The sequence below is a fragment of the Dermacentor albipictus genome, chromosome 2 (genome assembly GCF_038994185.2).
Source record: "Dermacentor albipictus isolate Rhodes 1998 colony chromosome 2, USDA_Dalb.pri_finalv2, whole genome shotgun sequence".
Taxonomy (NCBI): Eukaryota; Metazoa; Arthropoda; class Arachnida; order Ixodida; family Ixodidae; genus Dermacentor; species Dermacentor albipictus.
The window spans coordinates 172,235,873-172,262,509 of record NC_091822.1 but is presented as its reverse complement, the minus strand read 5'-3'; the positions used below and the strand labels follow the sequence as shown (position 1 = coordinate 172,262,509).

Here is a 26,637-nt window from a genome sequence, read left to right as displayed (position 1 = left end):
CGCACAGATTATGATTTTTCGAATGAGTAAAAGATGATTGCGTGAGGTACAATTATAATGTTAAAGGATTAGACTAATACTCTAACACGTGCTTGAACATTAACTTCAGTATAAAAGAAAGTAAGGACAGCAACAGGAGGGTCACTGGGAACGTTTTCCGAATGTAGGCAATAAAGCACTCAAAGTGTAATTGCAAGAGCTAGTAATGAATAAAAAAAGGATGATAAGCTTAAGAGCATCAATAAACGCAGCATTCCGGTATTGCGTCACCGAATTTCTTTTAATGCGAGTCTGCTGAAAGGCTAAAGGATGCTTTAAACATGCACCCAGGAAACGTTGCACCCAAATAAAATGGTTACTGATAATACAAGGCTTGGAAATCACACCTCCTTTATTCAGTTGGGAAACGTACGGCGTCCGAAGTGCAAAAAAAAAAAACAAGCGAGAGGTAGAACATGTCCCCATGCGCAAATGTAGCTAACGACATTTGTGACAAACAGATAACTTTTTTGTTATTTAGCATTCTTGAGGACACCTCTCTATTTAAAGAAGCACTTAGTATTGATCTGTTTTTTTCTTTATTGTTTCCATTATTCACCACCTGATCAATGCAAGCTTTCTCTTTAGAATGGCACTCACACAAATTGAAAAACACATATTTGTATCCATTTGTATTCCTACGCCTACAAGGCAGAAGATCGCACTAGCTGTAACTGGATAGCCGGTAAGCCAGAAAGATGGCTGGGTGTCAAAGAAGCTTTGACAGAAAGAACGGCTTTTGCAATCATGGCTCGGTTCTGAATTAGAAACTGGCGTTTCGTTTCTCGAAAAAATTTCTCCTCACTCTGTAAACTTTTGCCGCGCGGTATCGGATACAGGAGTTCTGCTTGGGCGACGCTGGTGTGGCCCTCTGAGAGAAAGGAAACACTAAACTCTATGTGTGGAATTCGGTTTCAACTATAATCCATCGATGCTGTGCTCTGCTTCTTTTCTAGTTTCCTTGAAAAATGGAATTCAGTGCCATTCTATTGAAACGATCTCTCTCTGTCCTTTTTCATTTTTCATTTTGCTCTTAGATTGCAGCTTTAGTCTGCGTTTGAAGTCGTGTATGACATGGTATGTAGAAAATGCTGTGTTCAAGAGAGAGAGAAAGAAATAAGTCATAAGGGAAAGGTAGGAAGAGAAAGCAAGCTGATTCCGGTAGGCTACCCCGCACTGGGAAAGGGGGAAAAGGGATTGAAAGAGGAGAAAGAAGAAAGAAGGTCACATTATCCACTGTTATGCACACAAGCAAAGTTAAACTTAAGGAATGGATGTGAAAGTCAGGTCAGCTTTCGAGCCCACAAAATATACGAATTACTCAGAAAGCCGAAATTGCAGTGGGTCCGTCGAACAATGCTTTCCTCCTGTTACCCTATTTTGAAAGCTGTTATGCTATTTCATATAATCCCTGTAGCACACTTATGATGGGCTTTTCACATTTCTGGCTGTCGGACAGTTGGACACAAACGTTTACGGGACACGGCTTTCTCAACAAGTATGATTTCCTGTTCTGCTGAGGCATGACGCTTTTAATTTATTGGATAATTGCCTAGGTTGCGAAAAATAAATAAATAAGAAATAACAACAGAACGAAATGTTGACGCCGAGGCTATGTGCATTGGCGCCGAATGAATTCAGCTTTTCCACAAATTCCGCGCTACGTCAGCGTTTGCAGGCCCCTTCACGATGACTTAACGGCCAATTTGAACGAAACTTTAGTTGAGCTAATTTTGGTATGCTAACATATGGGGCAAAGACTTGGAGGTTGACAAAAGCTTGAAAACAAGTTAAGGACTGAGCAAAAAGTGATTGAACGAAAAATGTTAGTCGTAACTTTAGGAGACGGGCAGTAAACCGTGTGGATCAGAGAGCAAACAAAAGTTGATATTGACAGAAAGAGATTGGTAGCTGCACAGACCATGTGATGCGTGGAGCAGATAACCGCTGGACCATTAGAGTTACAGAACGGGCTGATGAGATTAGGAAATTAGCATTCGCAAGTTGGAATCAGGTAGCGCAAGACATTGGCAATTGGAGATAGCAGGGAGATGTCTTCGTCCTGAAGGCAGGGTCCGTAAAGATAGGATTATTATTATTATTATTAATATTATTATTATTATTATTATTATTATTATTATTATTATTATTATTATTATTATTATTATTATTATTATTATTATTGTGAGATAATTACCGAAACAATCTTTTCAAAGCTGCAGGGCTGGTGACTGACTCTTTCGCGAAGCGTTTAACAACATGTAAGCAGACAAAGCTTGCATCTGATGGTTAGAGAATATGACATAAGTCGCAGCATGGTCCCCTACTAGATTTTTTACATCACTGCGGGCAGTCGCAGGTCGGTGGTCAAGCCGAGGATACGCGCGTTTCGAATTGCGCGTTACTTCCGGCAAGCAATAATGGCCTTCTCTTTTTGTTTCCGGTTTCGGTATTAAAAGAAAAGTATACTTTCGCTCGCATTTCGTAACGCATCTACAAATATTCCAAACATTAAAACATACGGAAGCTCCTCTACGTTGACGCTATTTGAAACGAGACTTCTTACGTCGCCCAAACTTTCATCCCACTCGGCGTTTACATACAAGTCAAGGGACTTCAGGTGGTCCGATCAAACCGGAAGTTGGTTCTCATTGGTGCAAGTTATAGCGGTATAAAACATCTGGCGTTTGAAGGCTCTCCACATGGTGCTTGCTACTAGGCTTCTGTCCGCCATTAGAGACTATCAATCTTGGCACCGTCTTTCGTCTGCACGCCAAACTTCCTTTCGGCTAAGCAACGAACACACGCTGAGCCCTTCACTTCGAGCTGCCACGTACAGCCTACGACAAGAAAGCGATACCACGCTGGGCTTCTTTGAAGGGAACGAAAACTCTTGCCGTCATGCGTTTCTTCTAGTGTGGATCCGAAAGGCCAACTTCCCCGCGTTTCGAGGTTCTTAAATGAATCATTAGTGCAAGGGCTCGTCACTCGCCTGCCAACAGCGACGTTCCGGCATTCTCGTACATTGCCAGAAAGCTCCGCATCCGGCTTTCACTTGCCTTGCGTACCCGGATGGCTTCCCGAACTTTAATATTCCGCACTGGCTTTCTTTTGGTATTTCGCGTATATTTCAGCCAGCCGGGAAAGCTGATATCTCGTGCCTTGTTCCTGGCTTATTACGCCTTGGCAGTTCTCTGCACGCAGCAGTTGCGCCTCTTAGAAAGAGCTTCACGCTTTCCTTCACAGCGCAACCCTTTCGCTCTGACTGACGTTCGCCTAAGCAGTGAAAGTTTTTCTCTTGAGCCAAGTTTTGTTAACCAAGCGTCTGAGTTCGTCGACAAAAGAGGCACTGCTGTTATTATCGCATGCGAAAGCAGGACTAGAATTTGTCAACCATACCCGAGCAGGCGCTTTGTTTATTGACTTGATAAAAAGGAGATGCGCAAACATACAGCGCCAGCTACTCCTTTTTTCATCCATAGATAGTGTATTACACCTGTTCTTCTACTTACATACATAAATCTCGCACTTTCGCGCACGTAACGCCGCAGACATAAAATGTGCTCAACTGTGGCATTCATTGCAGTGCACGCAAATAGAATTCCAGTGTATGACCTAGCTCTGAACCTAGCTCTGACTTGTAGACTTTCAAAGACGAGCTTTGTTAAGATACTTTGTTGCCTCTCCAGGAAAAGCGTGCCGCCCTTCTGTATGATTTTCTCTCTCTCTCTCTCTCTCTCTCTCTCTATCTAACTCTTTCTCTTTTTATCAAATTGCCCATTGTTCGCTCGTCTGTCACGGAAGCGGCGCCCATCGAGGGCCTCCATCGGTTGCTCTAGTTTCCATTAATTCTAATTCTCAGATTGCACTCAGGGCCAAGAGAATTGATTAATGAGCTGGACTGTCGTTGGAGGAAATAGTTTTTATATATGTGTAGGAAGTTGAGCTGCTCGCTCTGATGCGTATAATGGCAAACTTCGCTAAGGCCCGTTCTTTACTCGATTGTCCCTAGTTCTATCTGTCATGATCATTTTGTTACAAATTCTTTCTTTGTTGCTGTGGTGATGAACGACGCGAGAAGAGAAACACTGACGCATGGAGTACGTTCAGGACTTGTTTCGTGTTTCTGCTCATTAGTCGTCCTAATTTCTTTTCGTAGTTTATTACATGTTGCCACTATTTCCGCATTGGTTTAGATCGCCTTTACCACTGCGGACCAAAGCTTTATGATGTGGCAATAAATGTGCGGCACTTTTGGGGACAGTTATCTCGGTACTGCTGATAGCCTCAGAGAGAGAGAAAAGTCGCAAGGTAAAGGCAGAGAGGTTAACCAAGCTGAGCCCTGTAAACTACCCTGTACAGGGGGAAGGGTACTCAAGGATGAGGAGGAGAGAAGTAGACATCCTAAACAAACACGCACAATGAAGCGTTCATTGTACGGTTCATCCTAAGGAGCCTTGAGTGCCCTTCCCCTGTACAGGGGGAAGGGTACTCATGGATGGGAAGGTGAGAAATACACACTCTGAACAAACACGCACAATGAAGCGCTCATTGTACGGTTCATCCCAAGCGCTCATATAATATATGCTGGTGCACCTCAAGAACCGCAGCAGCGATTTTGTGACTTTGCACGGCTTCATATTTATGTGGCATGCCCTGAGCACTGAAAGGTTTCAGTTCACTGGGCGCGTTGGCTAGTGAAATCACGCAAACATATCTTAGTAACTATTACAAAGCCTCATAGTTCTGCTCGTACATCAATATGTTTTCTGATGCCCATAGTAGGGGTTACAGCGTTGATGAAACTAAACATATCGCTTTTTTTTTTACTGTCCTGTGTTAAAGTTATTTTAAATCTTGTTTGAGCGAGGTGTTTGATTCTTCGACTAGATTAGGGACTAGAGACCTTGAAAATTATATTCACTGTCTTTTATAAGAAAAGGCAGAATTTGAGGTCAAAGTCAACCCTGATAGGCTACACTGTCACGTCCGCCTTTCGTTTACCCTCTCACCACCTTTCCTCGAGTGTGGGGTAGAAAATTGGGGTGTCGTCTGAGAGGCCTACCTGCCTTTCTTGGTTTAATTTTTTCCCTCTGTCTCTGCACAACGTTTTTCGAAGTAGGAAAATACAAACACAGAAAACTGTTAGGTGACCAGCTTTCGCCAATCATCTCCACGTTCACTCATTTAGAGAGATTTAGTCACGTACTTCTCGACTCCAGGAGCAGCCAAGCACTGGTCCTGCCATTGCTTTGGTGGGCCAATCTGTGTAGGGGCAATTATTTCCAAATCCTATCAAATCTGAGCCTGCCGCTAACTGCTGAATATTCGCCGGAACGCGTACACCCTAAAGTGCATCTACTTCAGCGCACCTGCTGCGCTCCATTCACCGCAAGCACTGACCCTCCTCTGGTATTAAATGGCGCTTATAATTGATTCGTAATGTCGTCAAACAGCGCTGAAAATCACTCGCTATAATTGACTGGTGCGTTTGAGTGGCTTCAGTACTTATCCTCGGAGATCAGCCCAGTCTCCTCGTCTTGTTGGAAGCTGTTGTGTCTGTTGAAGAGCTCGAAACACCTAGCTGTTTCGAGTGCAGGCGTTTCGAAATGAGAGCGCAAAAAAAAAAATTTTGACCCAGCGAGACGTGAAAGGTCACGTTTCGCGCGGACGCCCTCGAAAAGCTCGCTTATATTCATGGTAGCAGCAGCAGTGGCGGGCTTGCATCAACGCCGGGGTCAAGCGAGTCGGTTTTGGCACCAGAGCTGAGGAGCCACTCAATGAACCGTGGTCGATCTGCACCTAGTGTAAGGCACTAGAAGGTGCTTCTGAAGGGCCGCTGCTCGGTTTTACGATTTCCCCTACTCTTATGCAAGCAATAGTCTCCGCATCCTTGGCGCAATGCACGCAATTCCTGTTATCGAAGAGAGCGGTATTGCTGATAGATTTTTACATTGCATCTCTGCGGCGTTATGGAGCTGCCCACCTGGCGCCTCAACATTTTTAGAACGCACACAGTTTCATCAATTTTAATGAAGCACTTCAAGCGGTAAATCAAAAATGAAATTAAGTGATTCGTATAACATGACCGTTCTTACTTGTCACATATTTCATTCATATGAGCTCAGTGAACGTGCAAGTGAAACATTTTTGTGTTTCTTACGCAATTATTAGTTCAATTTGGATTTGTCTAGCCGATGTGTTCATTGCGCAGTTATACTGTGAGCCTACATGATGATTTATGCGAATGGAGTCGTTCCTCATCAGACCGAAGACATCTGAAGACTGCGCTGCCTTTGTACCGCGACTCGAACTTGAAACTGCAGGACATTCTGACCCCGTGGAGAAACACTGCCGGCGCGTTGCACACAGCGAAAGCACTTGTGATATTTTTGAAAACTACTTGCTTTAATGAGGCCTTATCGACCTTCCGACAGTGGTTGCTTGTTTGAGGGTATATCCTCAGTTTGTGTTTTTGTGTTATGACTCTGTATATAATAATTTTTCACCCAACACCTAGAGAAGAAAGCCTGGCTAACATTAAAGACAGCATCTCTCTCTCTCTCTCTCTGGGGTCGACCTCGAGTTCGAGTAAGAGTGGGAGTGAGTGAGTGAGTGAGTGAGTGAGTGAGTGAGTGAGTGAGTGAGTGAGTGAGTGAGTGAGTGAGTGAGTGAGTGAGTGAGTGAGTGAGTGAGTGAGTGAGTTTGTATTGAAAGGAGTGGCTAGAAAAAAGGAAGGGCAGTAAGAATGGTCAATAGTAAAACTTGTAACTGAAAGAACGACGAAGGAGAATACATTTTTGCAATTTCCCTAGATTAGAAAGGTAATATTAAATAGGAGCACTATATGTTAAATGTATGCAGTAGGGGCACTCGTCTATTGTCTTCGGTACCGGAACACAATAGACGAACTTCCATGTCAATATACAGGCAGATCCGACTAACCGGGACAAAAAGTTCACACGCGTACACAGCCTGAGATCAGCGCGTTTATATGCGGTATGATACATAACGTACGACACAACCACACCGGATCTTCACATTTATACAACGAACCGGAATTATATTCGATAAGTTGTGCATAACGCACTGATACACAACTCCCCGTTACGGAGCCATATGTAGTTGTGACTATCCGCCGCGGCTTTCTGCTATCCTTAACACTATCACTATACTTAACACTTAGCACTATCCTTAACATGAAAGCGTTGAGACGTGTTACTCATAAATTGATTTTAAGTAACAGACATTGCCGACAACTCTGCTACAGGCATTGCATCATACGTGGGCCGTGCCTAATTATAGTTAAAAGAGCACGATGAAGTGAACATATCATTTTGTTTACTTTTTTGTATGTTTTTTATTGCGACTATCATTCTCTAACACACACGCACACACACACACACACACACACACACACACACACACACACACACACACACACACACACACACACACACACACACACACACACACACACACACACACACACACACACACACACACACTCACACTCACACACTCAGACTCACACTCACACTCACACTCACACACACACACACACACACACACTCTCTCAAGGCAGGTCCTGGTCAAAACGTCTAATGTGTGTTCTTGCTTTTCGACTTGCGCCCGCAGTTTTTCAACTTAATACACACCGGATCAAAGAAATAGTTCCATCAGATATATATATGTGTGTGTGTGTAAACGAGAAGAGAGAGGGTTAACCGAGGGTCCCGATCTTTATTAGTCATATCATAAGAAGCCAACAAACACTGATACCAAGGACAACATAGGGGAAATTAGTTGTGCTGAATAAATGAAATAAAAAAACGATAAATTAATGGAAATTAAAGTGGATGAAAAAGCAACTTGCCGCAGGTGGGAACCGAACCCACAACCCCCCCTCTCTCTCTCTCTCTCTCTATATATATATATATATATATATATATATATATATATAGAGAGAGAGAGAGAGAGAGAGAGAGAGAGGGACCTCAAAGAGGTGCGACGAATGCTAAAACCTATCTCGCGCATTGACCACTAAATCAAGACGGATATTCTATCTTTTCTTTTCTTTTTTTGACGTGAGGAGTCTTTTGTTTCGGCTAATGAAGGTCGTCGCTTGCTCAAGGTTAAGGCACATGTAACGTTACATGTACTCGTATATATAACGCCATTTAACGAAAAGAGGTAATGCTAATATCGCTTAAATCATTACAACCGTAGTACTAACGCGCCCTACTCCGTCGTGTAGAAGAAGGAAGCCATTACTCGATCATGCATGTGTCACGTGCACAGATGGCGCCTTGGTTGCGCCGCGCATGAACGAATCGGCGTTAGGCTCTCGCTCGGTTTCTAGATGATGATGATGATGAAAAACTTTATTTATCCCTCTTTAAAGGGAAGGGGGCAATGGAATAGAGGGTGGGGGAGGAACTACTTGAAGTAGGCCTCCTTTATCCTCTCAGCCCACTCCAGGATGGCCTCCTGAAGATCGTGCCTGGAGCTGCGCAAGGCAGCCTCCCACTGCTCCTCACTAGATATTAATTGCTTGAGGAAAGGGGGAAGGGGGTGCTTAGGGCAGCCCCACATGATGTGGTTTAAGTCTGCTTTGGGAGAGACACAGAATTTACAAGAGGGAGAAAGGTAAATGGCGGGATGAATGCGGCGGAGGAGGTAAGGGGACGGAAAGGTGCGAGTCTGCAGCTGTCGCCACAGAACTTCACACCTACAAGGGGATTTGCCCATGAGTGGCGGAAAGGTTAAGCGGTCTAATCGGTAGTGTGTGCAGATGTCGTGGTAAGTAATAAGTCGATCCCGCGCTGTAAACGGCGCCTCCTCTGTGGCGAGGTCCGACACATCTGATGCCTGAGCCCGGACAGTAAAGACGCGTAGCAGGACATGTGAATTGTCCGAACGCCTTTGACTATTGTTGCACGTAACATCGCGTTACTGTGTGCATTTTTCTTTTTTTTTCTTCTCTCTTCCTTCTCCTTTTATTCCCTTTACCCCTTTCCCCAGCACAGGGTAGCTAGCCGGTATTTACACTGGCTAACCTCTGTCTCTCTCTCTCTCGGCAGTACGTTTGTCGATCCGAGTGGGAGTGGTTCGCATTTGCGAGAGCTCACTCTGCCATTGTAGGTGCGACGGGACAAACTCAAACCTGGGCTCTTTGGAATTTGTAAGGCTTAGAAATGTGTGAGTTGATGCAGAAATGCCATACTTGATCGACTATGGCGTCCTCGCATTCGACACGTATGGACAGGAATGGCGCGAAGAGACTCGGGCAGCAAGACTGGAATGCCATTCCGCTTCCACCACATTTGAGTATGGTGGAGCCACTATGCGAATATGGAGCGAGCACGATTAGAAGAACATACCGTAGGACCGCAACTAGCTGTTCCATAAGTTAGAGATGTAAGCTTTGTAATGCGTCAATGAATGTCATTTGTGTATTTGTTAGCCTCGTTTCGGTACCCGAGTACCCACAACATTATCAGCAGATAGATTGATAGATAAACTTTATTAAAATAATAATAATAAAAAAACAGCTAATGGTCGGGGCCCTTAGTCCAGGGCTCCGCTGGCTTTTGCCATCTTCTCAGCTCTCTTTATCAGCAGAAAACACAAGCCGTTTCACGTACCCCACTGCGTTTGCAGCCCCGATACAGCCAGTCCAAATTATTTTGCAGCATGCCTGGAATAAAGAAAGAAGAACCATGTTTTGCCCGAGACACCTAAACTTTAAGTTCTTATCAGGGGGCTTTTTGGTTTCGCAAACTGCGGAAGACATTACATAGTTCTGATACAAACAAAAAACGATAATGTGCTTTGATTTAAAATTTTTCACTCACGCTCATCAACTTTCTCGATCCACACAATTGTGAAAAATTGAATAATTAAACACAGGTTAGTGAAGACTGGCAGTAAGCTATCATGTTTGGTGCTTCGAAATCCAGGGAAGTTAGCGTCGTCGCGTCAGGGAACCACACGCGCCTTTGCGCCGAAGGAATTGTAGCCAAGCGAACGGTTCAGAGATGCGGGAAATACTGAACTAATGGAAACAGGGGCCATGCTATCGGCAAGATAAATGTTGAGCAAAGTCGTTAATATATATTAGGAATAGGAGAGGACCGAAAACAGAACCACATGTTACAGGAACAGGGTCGGAGGCATGGTTATTAACAAGAACGTGTTGAGATCGGTTAAACAAGATTTCCTCGATCCAAACCAAAACGTTATGGTCCAACCTTAACTGGGTTACTTTTAATAGCAATCGTTGATGCGGCACTTTATCAAACGCTTTTGCGTAATATAAGAAAATGGCTTGAGTTTGTATGTTGGCGTCGAGGTTAACATGCAAATCATGAATTAAAATGGCCATTTGCGTCTCGCATGAGAAACCCTTTCGAAAGTCATGCTGGGATGAATGACAATATCTATTTTTATCGAGAAATGCCATGATATGAGAATAAATGACATGTTCAATGATTTTGCATTGATACAAAATTGCAGTCAAGATCTAAAATGGCGCCATGCAGAACATTTACTAACATGTACTGCTGCCATGGACATATTTGAACAGAAAGAACAACATAATAGGCCAATATTTCGCTTGATTATTCTGCTTGACAAAAGTTTTCATTAGGGACATATTACATCTGTGACGTCAAAGTTTCACAGACAAGTTGGGAAACATACTGTAATATGTGTTGATATTGTAACGCAGAAAGTGCCGGAACTGCAGAATTAATCTGTGTTGCTGCTATATTCCTGCTTTATTGGGAATATTATCACCGCGAAAGAATGAAATAAAATCGTTCCCCCAATTTAGAAATTACACGTATTTGCAAAGTAATTTGTTATGCAGTCCGTGCAATGTACTCGTTGTCTACGTCTTCGTTGACGGCGTACTGTGATCCCCAAAAGCTCTAGTAAACGAGCACTGTACTTTGCATCCATCTTTACATATAAACTACGAGAAAGTAATTCGACAGGACATATAAGAGTCTGTGTAAACAGACGGAGCTGAGAGGCAAACAGCGCAGCACCTGAACATTGCAAAAGCGGAAGCGGTCTTAAGAGGAGTCAGAATACTCCGCTGAAACTCTACATAGCATCCAAACCTTGATAAAAAAACATGGAAAACATACTTTCGAGGCTTCTCGTCACTTTAAACAAATTTGTTCTGCGTTTTGTTTCCTTTACCAGCTTCACAAAGCATGCCTGTGGCGGAACTTATGTAAGAATCTATTCTTAAGGCCCTTCTCCTGTGAACCAAGAATCTGTTGCTAGCTTCTTTACTGTGACGGTGGCTTCATGTCAATGCATGGTGAATTTCTATTCATGTTGCGTGACGCAGCACTTCTTTACTTATTTTTACCAGCCAACAAAACATGGGTGTGGCTTTGGAAAAACTCGTTATAATCATGTTTTATCCAACGCAGAAGAACACCATATTTTTTGCCCCTACAAAGAACGCCTCCGTTGCCAGCAACGTCAGTTGTATCTGCTAATGCAGTGAGTTTATGCTGACTTTGCGGCGAGCCTCGCATTTTTTTGCTGTTTTACTACCATTTCAAACATGAGTATGCCCCTTAGAGCACTTATGTATGAACTTGTTTTGTTCATAAGGCAAGAAGAGCCATTTTCTTCGATCCGGCCAAGAAGTCCTGTTTTGGTAGCTTCTTTGTTGTGCTGACGGCATAGACGCTTGTGGGGTGAATCCCAATGTTCTTTCATACGTCATAGAAGTTATGGTATTTTCATGTCCTCACGTACATGGATATATGTTTGAGCACTTCCGTATGGTCTTGCCTTGTCCTTCAAGCACGGACAACCACTTCCACCCACTTTGACGCCGCCTTCCACCTTCCCTTGGCTATTTTTCGGGTGCCCTCCTCATTCATTTTTCCGGTTTCTATACCATCGACAGCGTTCTGTTGGCTCGTCACTCAGCTCTCCGGGGGACAGCGACATGGCTTCCATTTCTCGTCTTCAACACGTGTGCGCGGAAAGAGGTCATTCGTCTTTATCCTGTGAGACCGTATCTCCTCCCTGTTTTCCAGCTTTTCTGTTTTCTATTGTCATATCTCACGCCGCTACGATGATATTTATTTTTTCTAGCTCCTCATTGGTTGACCCTTTCTTCACCTAGGTTTCTAGTCTTCTCCGCAAACCAGCGAATACTCTTTTCAGTGGTTGTAAAAGCACGTGTACTGCGCGCCATGTATCTTCGCATTCATGTTCTTTTTTTTTCTTCCTTTGCACATCAAGCATCCATTTCGCATTTGCTTTTGGCAAATAGTCTTCTTCTTGTAACCTAATACTGCTTTATTGTCTTTTTTCTTTCGAAAAATTTCGTTTATACTGTTTGGCCAGAGCTTCTCTCACTTCTCTCAGCTCACGCTAGTAGCCTAGACAGAGCGAAAAATCTATGGCATTGCGACTGCGTACTACGGGAGGACTCATCTGTATGAAGAGAAAACGAGAAAACTTCCACGACTGTTCGCCCATCTCGTGTAAGGCAACGAAATCCAAGATGCCTTTACGAGGTACGCATTGCCTCGAAAATTACGGGACCGCACTTTCACCGATCCTGCGGTGGTCTTTTAACTATCCGTGGTAACATTCCATTAGCATGTTTTTCATCATCTTACCATGCTTTAGTGCGTCGTTACCTGTCTATACTGTCGATGGTTATTGCCCCACCTAGAGAGTACACCAGTGTTTGCGTGCTGTTTAAGAAGTGCCTGTTTGCCAGGTGCATATGGATTGAGCGTTATCATTAACGGTAAAGGTTTGGTTGATTTCTTTCTGTAGTCAGGTGGTGATCGCCTGGTAAGCAACAAGACACAGCCAAGTCACATCATGCAACCACAGAACGTGTTACTTAAATAGCAGTACACCCTATTCCTTTGTAGAGGTTATTGTATTGCCAACATTAATTATAAATTTGTCTTCTTCGCTAGTTGAGAGGGAATTCTAATCATTTAAGTTTCCAGCAAATGTGAAATTTCAGCTTCTGAAGAATTTTCATTATGTTTTTTCTAACTTAAATCTCTGTGTTGAGCATAAATTTGTTCATGGTATTGAAAAAAATGGCACTGCCAATATATATTGGCAAAAAACTCTCGATATACTGAGCGTTGCTTTATCCTGTATCAAAGTACGGATATAAAGATGATTTGGTGCTAAATAAAGTAATCATTATGACACAACGGTTGGGAAGAAGCAGATACCGTTGAATCAAAGCGAAATTAAAGAACTTAATGCCACGTCGCAGAACTAGTTGGAATTTAATGGCAATCTTTTCCAAATAGCTCGAACCTAATGTCGCTGTTCTCACGTCGATGAAGTGTGCAGTTTCTAGACGAAGTGTTCCTTTGTGCTCAGCGAATTGCGTCAAGTACCGGTGTCCATCATTACGATGGCGTGCCCCAAGAACATCCAAAGTCCTGCGCACTCTTCTGAAATTTCAAGCACTGAAAGAACCTCAATTAGGGAGAAAGCAAGATGTCGTTTTCTCGTTCTTTACGCAATTCTCCAATTCTGTCGCAATCTTCCAGCTTTTCCCTCTTTACGGTGACATTTCTGCCCGAATGGAAGCGTGGGCTGTTTCTAAATCGGCCGAAGCAACCTTTGAAGGTCGTAACTGCGTTGTTTCTCTTAAATGTCCTTCCTTTGACTAGTACAGACTGAGAAAGTATGCCCTGATGGAAGAAAAAAAGAAAAAGCTCAAGCTGCCCTTTTCTTCGGACGTGCCTCCTTACGCTAATTGCTGGTGTTCCACGGACGCAAGGCGAAAGAACTTCGTTCTCACGCAGCTGTACATGAGCTGAATTACAGCCACTTCTTCGTTTACGAATTCTATGCATGGCGCGATTTCGCGTCATTACCAGCGAGTGAAACTTTCGGGCGCCTATAGTGCGTTTCATTGTCCGCAAAAGTTACCGTTCCAGATATATCAGGCGTATGAAACGTGGCCCTTCTAGTTAACAAAAAAATTTAAACCTGTGTCGTTGCTATGATATTGCCATGGTCTTTTAAGGTTCTTAAGCGACGAACGTGTTTGGTTAGCATTCAAATTGTTCGCAGTAGCCGTTACGACCTGTTTCCTTTCCTTCACGATTTTGTCAACAAGAAGCTTGCAAAAGAAACACTCGTCATGTTGGTCCTTCGACCGATTCATTGCTGCAACGAATACGTACAAGATAACCGGTCTTTCTGGAACAAACGGAAGCAAAATAAGCTTCACTCAAACTTCGGACAATAAGTTCCTTATTGTGGTCCGCATTTTTTTTTTTTTTGTCGTGGGATCGAATCCCGGTTGTGGCGCCACATGCTGATGGGGGTGAAATGCAAAACCGCCCGTGGGTGCCGTGCATCGGGTGCACGTTAAAATTTCTCAGGTAGTCAAAATTAATATGCAGTGCTTCACTACGGCATGCGAAATATTCGGATTGTGCTTTGGGCAGGTAAAACCTCAAAATTAATTTTACTGTATTCATGATCGGGTCACTTGTATTTCTACACGTCTAACTATGAATCTAGGGCGCTCGGCTATATACTGTTCATTATGCATTATTGTGGAAATAGCGCACCGTTGTCGGAGGACGTTATTTTAGGCTCTTGGCCAGACGCTCAGTCTAGTTTCAATGCCATCAAGGCATTACTGAACTTTTTAAAAATTACGGGCCTGGACTGCAGACTTTGAGCATGCCAACTGCTCGCCATATGTTCTACATCTTCCTTCTATCGTCATCGTCACCCATCATGCACCTCTTTCTTCCCTCTTTCTTTCCCTCTTCCCCTTCCCCCAATGCCGAGTAGCTGGCTAGAGGAATATACCTCAGGCCGACCTCTCGGCATTTCGTATCATTAAACTTCTTTCTCTCTCTATTGTGGAAATTATGCCACAGTGGCCGGACTTTCAGTCAAAACAGATTTATTCTAGCGATTTATTGCAGGAGCACGACACACAAACCACCGTCTGCAGTGCTGCTCCACAAACTGCCGGTTCGCGTCCACAGTGTCGCGCTGTACATCACGGGAGCGCTGTCATGGACCACAGGCGCATAGCAACCGCGTTGTGGAGCATCCCACTTCCCGGCCGGCGAGTCGTTTACGAAATGATCGCGCCCTTGATAGGCCAATTAGGTGTGTCGAGAAAATGCTTCAGTGACTTTGAACACATTTAGATAGGTTTGGCGATTACGGTTCTCACTAGCATCTCTCGCTGGCAGCCTCAAGTGATTGCATCACGTGGCAGTACGCAAACGATTCGTGGCACGTTAGCAAGTTCAGTGTATGCGCGAACGAATGGTCTGTGTTGTGCTCACAACCTTTTACCCGCGCGGGAGAACACGATGACTGCAATAATATGGGCACGATGGCTCAGAGTCGCATACATGGCCTGTAATCTTGGATGGCCCCGAATGTAGTTTTCCCGCGACTAATTCTGCTGCCAGGGTAGCCTGATAAAAGTAATCGTGATACAAATAAAAGGAGCACATGCTCTTCAGTAGCGGTTCTTAACGAGGCATTTTAATTGGTATTCTATTTGTAGCTGTGTGTCGCCATGTGTTGTGCGTATGTTGTGTGTCTTTGGTGTGTCCTGTGCGCAAAATTTCATTTAGGTTCGTTAATCACATCATGCTAGGCCCTTCCTTTTTCTCTTTCTTTACCGTAACAGCCATCGCTCAGGAAAGAAATTAAATTTGGTTTCTTTTACAGCGTGGGTTTAAGTGCATCAAGCAAACTAAACTCGTATGCGCGCAGTTTTGCGGATTCGCAAGCCTGCAAAGCAGCGAACTCAAGATTCTTGCGATGTGGTTTCATTGGGACAATAAAGAAGGACCGCGCTCACTTGCAAATAGCAGTTTCATCGGGAACTCAAGGCGTCTTTCGCGAACATGTATAAAGCAAGAGCGAATCGAAGTGCTCGAGTGCAACTGCTAGCAGTAGTTCAAAATGCATAGACCTTTCTCAATACTAAACAATTAATCGAATGATTGCGATTGGCCATTGTAATAGCTTTGCTCCTAATCTCCGGACATTTCTCATTAGTATTCGCGTGGAATGGAAGGAAGAAATAAGATCCTTTCGACAATGCTACTTTAAATAGTCAAGTTGACTCAATGTATGGAGATGTAAAAAAGTTGAATTGCTGTAATGTAGTCGCGAAAGTGCGCACCACCAAAGTAGTGGCAAATAATGGGAATGTACGCGTGTAAAGAAATTGTTCTTCGAGCTTAACCTTTCAAGCCTACACTTGAGGTGTCACTGACGTGACCAGACTGCGACTACCACCCACGGGAGTGAACTCTCCCGAAGTTTTGCATCGTTCAAGGCACAGTGCGTGACTTGTACTCAGAAGGAGTGTACTGCAGCTTCCCATCCCTTCTTACCATGCTTTTTGTCTCATAGCTCCAACACTAGTAAAGGTCAAGGAAGTTCTCTTGGACTTTCATCGTGATCACACAGCCTGAACTTACCATACCTATGCCGGCAGAGAAACGTCCATATAAATGCAGGTTTCCCTACAATTGGTAGAATACCTTTTCTCAACCAAGAAGATCTTTGTGTGTAGTTAAGCTAAGTTGAGAGGAGTTTAATATCCTGGAAAAGTTCGTGAAGTGTTCATGATAATCGCGCCGCAATCTTAGACTGAATGTCTCGCGATCTTTGACTTTGTCTTGAACGTATGGGCTTGATTTAAAGAAAAACGAAAGTACGAAATTATTTTCTGTATGCTCTGGATATGAACATATCCACAGAATGGGATTTATATATTAATGCATACGTATTTCAAGTGCCCTGCGCGCGAGAGCGAAACAAACTTTAATGATAGGCTGAGGATGTTAGCCTGGTTGTTTTCTGAACATGCTACTCCAGGTGCAAGGTGATGATTATGATATATACAGTGATGAACACCTGACAACATATAGCTCAAGCTTTTGATTTCCATAGAGCGCCCCAAAATTTCAACCCATTCATAATTCCACACTGTCAAACTTCCTCGCAAACAATTTGCCCACTGCTTGTAAAATAATGGTCATTATTTCGGAGAAAACATTTGTCATCGGGTTCCTTAATAAGATACAGGTAAATAAATGCAAATGCTCACAATGGCTACCAGTGTCAAAAAAATTCATTGTATGTTGTTGTTGTTGTTGTTGTTGCATTGTTGTTGTTGTTGCATTGTCAAGGCTGAGTTGCAAGCCCCAGCGACTGTTGTGCGTTGCATTTATGTATTAGTTAAGTAAAAATAAAAATAAATACTGTTTGGTTATTATCAACAGCACGTAAATAATATCTTAGTTATCTTTAACAAATGAAAGAGCGGCTGTAGTCTCTTTTTCGGTGATCACACACAAATAACTTATTTGAGGTGACGCCTTGTGAACTTACTTGACACTCAACGCAGCAAATGGTCGTCGGTAAACTTTTCAGTGCAGGAAATAACCCGCCAAGCCTATCGCAGTTTCACGCCGCAGCGCTGTTCCAATAAGATACCAAACCGGCGCAAAACACGCCCCCCCCCCCCCGTAAATATTCTCTTGCATGCATAGTTTGAAGCTTGTCTCCGTTCACTGAAACACATACCCCGTGGCAGTCGCAACAAGCTATCACGTTACATTCAATTAAAAGGTTCCGTTAGACAAACACTAATAAGCAAGGTACGATTGCTGTGTTGATTCTCTGTTATTTCAAAGCTCTCAGACGTCGTCAAAGCGTTTCTCCCTAATCAAACAGTGCACAAGCCAAGTGCACTGTCTAATTAGCGTGCAATCAAAGAGCCCTGCAGCCCACGCAGAGGGCTGCAGGGCTCTTTGATTGATTTGAGTGCGGGCAACTGTAGCAAGGCAGACACTTGCCCTCCCGTTCTTTGAAGTCCCCTCTTAATTAATTTAGTGGTTTGATAAAGTCTTTATTTCTCGAATGACGCTACAATTACTCATACTCAAGAACAGTGTGCTCCCGTTCGCAAATTAATTAAAGCTCGTATTACACATTCCTTTTCGAAACATTCACCATCTAATTTACATATCGAAATGACCAAATTACATATGGACGGGGAACATTTTAAAAGCAAAGTACGGTAATCTTCAGGCCACCTCACCTAAGGAGGATATTCTTATTTTCCTGCTTTCCGTCTTTGTGCGAGCAACACTAAGAATTCACAGGTATCGCTGATAACGGCGATACATGTGATAAGCGCTGTATCTTGAGACGAATCTTGTCATCAATGATTTGTAATGGTACGATGTGGGCGCTTATCTGTTTCGTTGCAGTTTTGCTTATCTCCTTCGTAACACTTTCGTCTATGCGTTTGCCTGCGCCTTTTAGCACTTGTGGTGACATCTGTGCATGTTATCCGAATACAATTTTGTCACTTGAAGTCTTGCGCTCTGTCCTGTCCCAACGTCTTTCCGTTAGCCTTGTTCGCACTCGTAACTATATCACAGCAATTGCATCGATACCAACTAGCCCAACTCTCTTTGTTAAATACTCGGCGTAAGGTCCCTAGATATGTTCTATCAAGGAACCTTGCGCCAGCGTAGTGTCCCTGACTACGCAAGCGTTGTGAGACGCCTTGTAGCGGCCGGAGCGCTGCACTCCGTTTCAGACTTCAGGTGCAACGCTCTGGAAGCTACCCAAGAAGTTCGGTCACAAAAAATGCGTCCGATGACTACAATACACCCTAATGCGAAATTACAGCGCAGCTCGATAGCTGTCTTCATTTCGCGATATACTGAAGCAAAGAAAATTGGGAACCGAAATCACCGCTACCGACTCGCAGTGGGCCAGTGCCGTCAGGGCCGTCGCAGAGTAAGGTGCAGTACGAGAACGCTGGCATCACGAGCGGTACCGGAGCCAGCTGTTACGCAGAAACTCAAACACAAACCCCTTTCCAGCTGCCGTTTGGGTAGGAGCGGCGCGCCCCACCCGGTTCCTTGCAACACCATCCAGATGGCGCTCGCCTCCGCGCATCCGCGGCAGCGGTGGCGCCTGCCGTGGGTGGGGGGGGGGGGGGGTCGGCGGAGGAGAAAAAAGAAGAACCAGAAAGCTCGTCTTCGTGCATAACGTTCGCTGCAAGCGCTTCGAGGAAAACGAGACAGTTACATAAGCTGCGGTTGCCCGGAAGCGTGAGAAGCAGGGATCATTGAATGCTATCGCGTTCCACTCTTACAGGTGAATCTTAATCGTCCTTCAAGTTTTTGTTTGTTTCTGTGGAATATATTAAGAGCAACAGTTTATCAACCATCTAATTTACATTATCAGCAATGCACCTTGGTGAGAGCATTGTTAACTGCACTCGTCAAAGTAGGTAAAGGCCTTTTATGATGGGTGAATCACGATAGTTTCTACACCACAGCACATTTAGCGAGCTGGAAATAGCCAACACCACTGTTCCGTTTTAATGCATGCTTGTGCACATCAACCCAAGAGTTCCTTTTCCAGTAGTTGGGAAAATATCACAAGATGCATATAGTAATAGAACCGAGAGGCATTTTAACTTATCCATAAATGAAGGCCTAGATTGTCCGAAACATTTGAAACTTTGTATCTCCTCTGAATTAATGTATGCTGTAACCCTTCTTGTGCGCTCTCAACTTAATGTTCTGATGAACTACCCATTATTCCGTCTGGTTAGTGCCATCCTCACCCATTTCGCCTCTGCAATAGCTTGCGCTGCAGGCTTTAATACAAATTTTACACAATTCTCGCTTCATCGACTGGCCTTTCTTCGGAAAGCAACCTGCTTGAACTCAAAGACTGTTGAGTGAGACTAAAGCGAGAATATGCATAAGACATTGTCACGTTGGATAGCTTTTTTTTCTGAGCCCTCAGACGAGGACACGAAATAGTAGGGCGCTCGCACAACTTCACATATTGATACATCAGCTCCCTCCGTAGTTTTAGTTGTTGCAAACGCGTTAAGTTTCTAAGTAGTTTCAATCAAAGCGCCCGCCCCCGTTCCAAATGATAATAAATAAAAATAAGTAAAAAATAGACCTGTGAAAAACAGTACACCTAATTGTTTGAGAGATTGCACTCAACGAAATCGAATTGTCGGTTTCCTGTTTACCGTGCTTCACATCAAAGAGCGGCCAGTTTCTGTACTTCGGTACTTCTTTAATGCTACCGGAGCTGTCCGTATGCGTAACCAAAAATAGAACAGACAGCTTAATGTAAGTGAATGCCTTCCGCGCGTAGTGCCATAACACCACAGTAAGGAAGGTTGAAAGAAAAGACTAAACTGCATATTGCAGACTTAAAGAATAACTATCGGTATGCAGAGATAGAGATTTTTATTTATCCCCAGCCAATAAGAGCAAAGTGATAGTGGTGGAGAGTTCTCGTTGGCGTGTTAGGTTACTGCAAAAGAGAGAGGCACGCTGGTCTATAAACACAAGCAACAAGTGCGCGCGTGGTTTTTGTTTGCTTTCACATGTATCAGCCAACCCCGCAGGCCGCGCACTTCTCTTTCAGGTTGCGCTCATCTTTATTTTTTTAACTTTATTTGTAACCCTCCCATAGATAAACTGGCAAAGGTGGTGCGCTGCTTCGGCTTCCCAGAACGGCTACGATTCGACGTCTCCAATTTCAAATGCTTGTGGCCGTAGCAATAATTTCTTACCTTTTCGCTTCCAGAGAGGGCCGCGCGAAATAGCAGACTTCTCTGCAGAGTTTTTGCCGCAATGCATTCTCAATTACCTTAAATTACGAGGATCGTAATTTTCTCTAAATGAATGCGACAACCCTTGTTGAGTAGACAAGAGAGACCGAAAGAAATGAAAAGATCGGTACTAAAGTAAACTAGTAAGAAAAGTAGCGAAGCCGTAGTGGAAGCATCAGGATGTTCTCGGAAATTGCAAGTTAACTTGGTGTCTCATGGCCAGCGTCGTCTTTGTTTTGCCCTTTCCCACTCCCCCGGTGTAGGGTAACCAACCGGACGTTATTCTGGATAACCTCCCTGCCTTCTGCTTTTCTCTTTCCTTCCTTCCTTCCTTCCTCCGTGGCCAGCGTGAAGGCATACCCACTAAAACAGAGCCGTCTCTTTCACAATTGCTGCCCCTTTTGTTTTTACTTCTACGCTTCCAGCGGATCACACAAGAGCAAATACGCATAGAGCGTTGGGTGATTGTGAATCAAGAAACAAGACTGCATCAACATTTATCGCATTACTACAGCGCTCCAAGTCAATAATTATTTTCCATCTAGGGTAGGAGAACAACTTCCCGACTACAGTTGCACGCGCAACAGACTTTAAGCTTGCAGATAACCAAAACAAATGTTTTTGAAACCTGCGGAATAACTAACAGAAACACAGTGAAAGAAAAGCAAAGTACAGATAGAAATAAAAATGGAACTATATGACACCTCGCTTTCCATAACTTCGTTCTTTTAAGGTGTTAGAGAAAAGTTTTGCTACTACAGAATTGTTTTTTTTTCTTTGCTAATCCACTCCAATATAAATTATGTAAGAGAAAATCCTAAGCCTTTCTTCATCCCAAAAGCGAAACCAAAATAATAGCTTACATAAATTTCTCTCGAAAAATGCGTGATAGCTGCTACGCCAAATGCCGCTTCTTTTTATCCCGACAGCAAACAAAAGCTTGCGCATAGAGTCGCTCCAACTTGCTCTCACAGAGCGAGGTACCCCAGCCGACCATACGTCTATGGGCAATGTCCCAGCATCCGGCCCCACCCCAACCCAACGTTTCCTGAACCTACTGCCCCGATTAGAGCTTGGCATTCCCATTGGACCGGCCTGGTCGGCCCACGCGATATTTCCAGAAGGCCAGTATCTTCTCGTGGCACACCTCCAGCCGGCGGTGCCGCTGTGCTAGGAAAATGCCTCAGAGTAAGGCTATTTGTCCGTAGCGATAAATGAAGCTTTTAATACTCATAACAATAATCTCACCATTATTGGAACAGAGTTTACTGTGTCTGTTCGTCCTTTCTGCTACTTCGACGGCGACTGATTCCGTCTTCATCCAGTGCTTGACCTGATCCTGTTGCCATGGCCAGGTGACCTTTTCAGCATCAGCTTAGACCTCGCCGTAATGAGAAGGAAGGCCGAATACTGCCCACCACCACCGATTCGATGTCACACTGGTACGCAAAGGTGCGCTTGCGAGTTGAACGGGATAACTACTACGCTTTCTCGAAGCTTACACTTGCCTGGTAATTTGTGAAATGCATCCTGCTTCATGCAGATTCTGCGAGTGGCATCATCTGTGCATCTGTTTCATGGGCCGCATCCAGCGCTGCACTGTAATCGACCGACGAGGGCGCCATTGTGTGCATCGGACTGAAGGAGTAGTTCTTGGCGATCTTTGCTCTGAGATCTTCTTGCTGCTGTAGTGAGTGCCTTCAAGGCCGACGTATTCGCTGAAGTGGGCTTTTTTTTTCTCTCTCCGCTAATAACACTTACACACAGCGGTGTATTTCTCTCGCGCACAGCGGTGGAGTTCACTCAAAGGTCACGCAGGTGCAAGCACACCGTACCCCATTGTGTGTAGGGAACAGGTGTCGAGAAAAAATTCGAGACACGCGTGGGTTAACCGCCTCCACATAGTTTGCTTTTGTAGAGTCTCGCTTCGTGTGCGGAGACCACTATCGCCGCTTACTCTTTTTACGTCGAATCTGCACGTCTGGCTAGCCCGCGCGCTACTACAGCTCCTGCTGGCACGACTTCGTTACTTGATTAGGGTCACTGCCGTGTAATCTGCGTTGCTCTAGTAAATTGCATCAGTCGAGAAAGTGTCTCCCTGCCAGTAGAGGCTAATCCTCTTTCCTCTAGCGGTACGAAGGAAAAAAAAAAGGGGGGGGGGAGGCATTCTGCACAGCTCCTGTGAGTTTGCTCACCCCCATAGCACGGCCGCACTGTACTTGCACGGTACAGGCGACGTTAAGCCTGAGATACGAGTATACGCTTGCATTTACGATGTAACCGGAAGACTCGATAAATAAGGGGGAGCTTGTCTGTGTATTTTCTTCCGTGGAAGGAAGCCTTATTGGAAGAGCTACACTACCATGTTGGGGTTGCACCGACTAAATTTAGCACTGCAAGAAGCTCAACGAAGGAAGTGCTAAGGCACACAATTGGTGAATTTGAAACACAATTTTCGCATGGGTAACGTGCTAATTTTGTTAATGACCTAACCGGTAATTCTGCACGTTCTTCTGGATGCTCCAGTGAACGGTCCCCTATATAGACAATTAATACACTCGACCGCGGTGATTAAACGTGAGTACTATGAAATTTGAGTGCGAACAAGCCCGCGATCTAGCTCGAAGTGTCATGCATATCTCGCGTTCCGCCTGTATTTTGATCGAGATGTCGCTCCCCTCGTCTACGAAGTGGCTGCTGAGTTAAGGGAAGCTGTAAGAAGTCGGGGGTTCCCGGACCCTGCAGCCTAGGTACGAAAGTTGTAGCCTTCTAGGGAACGTTCAATAACGGGTTATTAAATTCGCTATTATTTTTATTAATAAATGTTCGTGTGAGCCGCTCCTGATATATAGTTAGCGGATATGACGCAAATCCCGAAACGTCGCCTCGTAAATTTATCAGTGCGCCGCAGCCGGTGCCTAATTCCGCAGATCATGCACAGGATCCGTGCGTTCTCGGCCAAGCGTCACTTCCGGTGAAGAATAATGACAACGTTTTATTTTTTCACTTTCGCGGTCGAGAACGTCTGTTTTTGCGAGTTTTTGGTGATGCTCCCAACCGTATTTCCAACGTAAAATTTTGCACGGAAACTGCTTTATACCTACACTATACGAAACTCTGTCGGAACTTTCGGTACAGTTGACCTTTAACTTGTGGTGATGTAGTTGCCGCTCTAAAGCGGGATTGATTTTTTTTAACTTTTTTTAACAATCGAGTCCGCACATGAGGCCAACGATTCAAGTGACACATTGCCTCATTAAGGACACATCGGAAAATTGACAGCCCACTTACATTCTTTCGGGTCCCATTATTTCGAAATTTTAATTCATTCCTAAGTGTCATACTACGGCGCCTTACAAACAGCCTGTAAGCTTCACCGGGTAATGAGCCAAACTACGAACAGCCACAGGTGTCCATAGCTCTTCTGTTTTCCTTTCACAGTCACCATTTCCTAATTGTACTCATCGATCGGGTCGACCTCATTCACTAATTGGTGACGTGGTGCGTGAGTTAATAGACTGGTCGAGTTTCTACCACACACGCACACGCACATACACACGCACGCACGCGCGCTAGAACCTTTATTGTCTTACCACTCATGAAGACTCACATGAAGCATTCAACCATGTTGCATATATTTTGTAACCAAACAATAAATTCATTCATTGTTTTTGGATACATACGTAGATATATACATAAACCTATATGCATGCATGCATACATGCATAGACCGACATTATTATTATTATTATTATTATTATTATTATTATTATTATTATTATTATTATTATTATTATTATTATTATTATTATTATTGAAGACATATATACGCATGGCATATATAACTGTCACCGGAAGGCGCACAATGCCTGCCTACTGTTCAGAAAGAAGGAGACAGAAACATGGAAATGGACGATAGGAAGAAGGGAAAACACACATGGCGTATACGCACCGTGGTTGCGTAGTGGCTTCGGCATTGAGCTGCTAAGCCCGACAGCGCGGGATCAAATCCCAGCCGCGACGGCCGACCTTCGATGGCGCAATGCAAGAAAGCCCACATACCATGCATTATATGCACGTTATACATCTATATATATATATATATATATATATATATATATATATATATATATATATATATATGTGTGTATGTATATACGCACCTCTTCATCTCATCTAAGCTACATTGTTAGACGTTACATACGGCGGCCTTCATCAGAATGGTACGAAGGCCAGAACGGAAAGAAGGCCGAGCTACCAAATCAGACTCACCACTGTGGTAACGCATATGCCCCTCTTCATACCAGCGGCTTGGATTAGCACGGCCTCAGGCAGCATTTGCCAGCGTACCCACGCCTTCTCTCGTCGTAGGAATAGCAACATCGGTTGTTCACCATAGGAGATACAATCACTTTCGCGAAATTTCGCGTGACTAACATTTGGTGCTTCGGCGTCTACGGTTGACAGTGTTCATCGCGTTGTGCTAAGGCAGCATGCTTGTGACTATGCCAGGAGAATGCTGTCACCTTTTAAAACCCATACATCAGGCCCCATTCACATGAAATCGCACGAAAACTATTGATCCCGTGAAATGAATGAACAAGAGAAAGGCCCCAACTAGCGCGATGAAACTATAGACACGTTAATTGATGCTCGCAAAAGCGCGACATGTCTTTCTGTAAATGTTTCTCGACTTCTAAAGACACCCTCTGCGATTACGTGGAGTCTAGGGAGACCTGGGAGTTAGTTTCAATTTCTGATTTTAAATTCGCAGCGAGCACCTGGTGGAAAAAAGAAACAACAGAAAACCATATTTCAAATTGCAGATTAGAATATATATCTGGACGGCAGCACCAGGGGTGTAGTCAGAAGCGCGAGCGCCTTGGGTACGCCCCCCCCCCTCCCTCCTCCGGCCAGAAATATCTGTGCACCAAGGTATCTGGTATAAAATGTCGTGCGGAACACCCGCCTGCCCCCTTCATATCCCGGTCAAGTGCGCCCCCCGCCACCCACCCGAAATTAAGTCCTGGCTACGCTACTGAGCAGCACGTGCAGCCTGGAGAAATCACGTGAACGTCTCGTGGTTGCGCCAGCTTGTACGTACTTCCGTCGCTTGGCTCGGCCCAGAGAAAAAGCTGCGGGAGAGAATGTGGGAGTTTTGCAGCTGAAGCTGGAGCGATGTTTCACGTGGTTCAGTGGTGCGTGACAAAATCGGCGTGGTTCCGTGTGGAATAGGCTCTTCGTTAACTTCTAATACAAGTGAATGAATGCACGTGAGAGTTTTCTGTTCTACGAAGAGCCGGCATAAATAGGTCGCTAGAGAATGTAGCACAGACGTCAAAGACCCCTACGGATCGATTAGATTGCGCCGCCAAAGAAAGCATCAGGTGGGCCGTCTTCATAGGCTTTATAAAGGCTGAAAAGAATGCTTTGACCGTATTAGTCGCGCAGATTAGCAGAGTCTCCAGCCACATGATACTTGCATACCACTTTGTGATTACACTTGCAATGTTCCTATAGCACTAACACATCCTAGATAGCAACGCTGGTGCACTTCGGTCCATGACCTCTTGCTACTTTGTCCGACTTCCCTGAGTTTTAATGGGGACACTCTTGAGTAAGCCGCGGTGATTTTACGTCACCGCTTTCGTCACGCCGCCTTGACAATGTAAGTTTTGGTCCAAGTAGCATGCCGTCATAAAGCAGAGCGAGCATGCCTGCTAGGCGTTGGAAGCACCCATCAGCCTGAGTGTTTGGTTAGAAAATCACCTGACTAAATTTCTTTCTCTCTCTCTGTGTGTCTTCTCTTTCTTTCATTATGAAGTAGTTGAAGGAAGTGCGAGCAGGACGATGATGCTAAAGTAAAGGCTGCTAAGAAATTGAGAAAGGCAGGAAACGGGAAAGGAAGG

The 26,637-nt window shown here is 44.3% G+C and overlaps 1 protein-coding gene across 7 annotated transcripts in view; it reads left to right on the top strand.

The window, feature by feature from the left end:
- Nucleotides 1-26,637, top strand: part of LOC139056301 (uncharacterized) — a 447,952-nt gene that overhangs the window by 174,048 nt on the left and 247,267 nt on the right. Inside the window, exon 2 of one of the 7 annotated variants that reach the window (XM_070534437.1) lies at nt 22,272-22,418. The exons of the other annotated variants lie outside the window; for them this stretch is intronic. The gene's annotated coding sequence lies outside the window, so the exon portion shown is untranslated. The remainder of the gene's footprint in view (nt 1-22,271; nt 22,419-26,637) is intronic. 7 annotated transcript variants of the gene reach the window in all.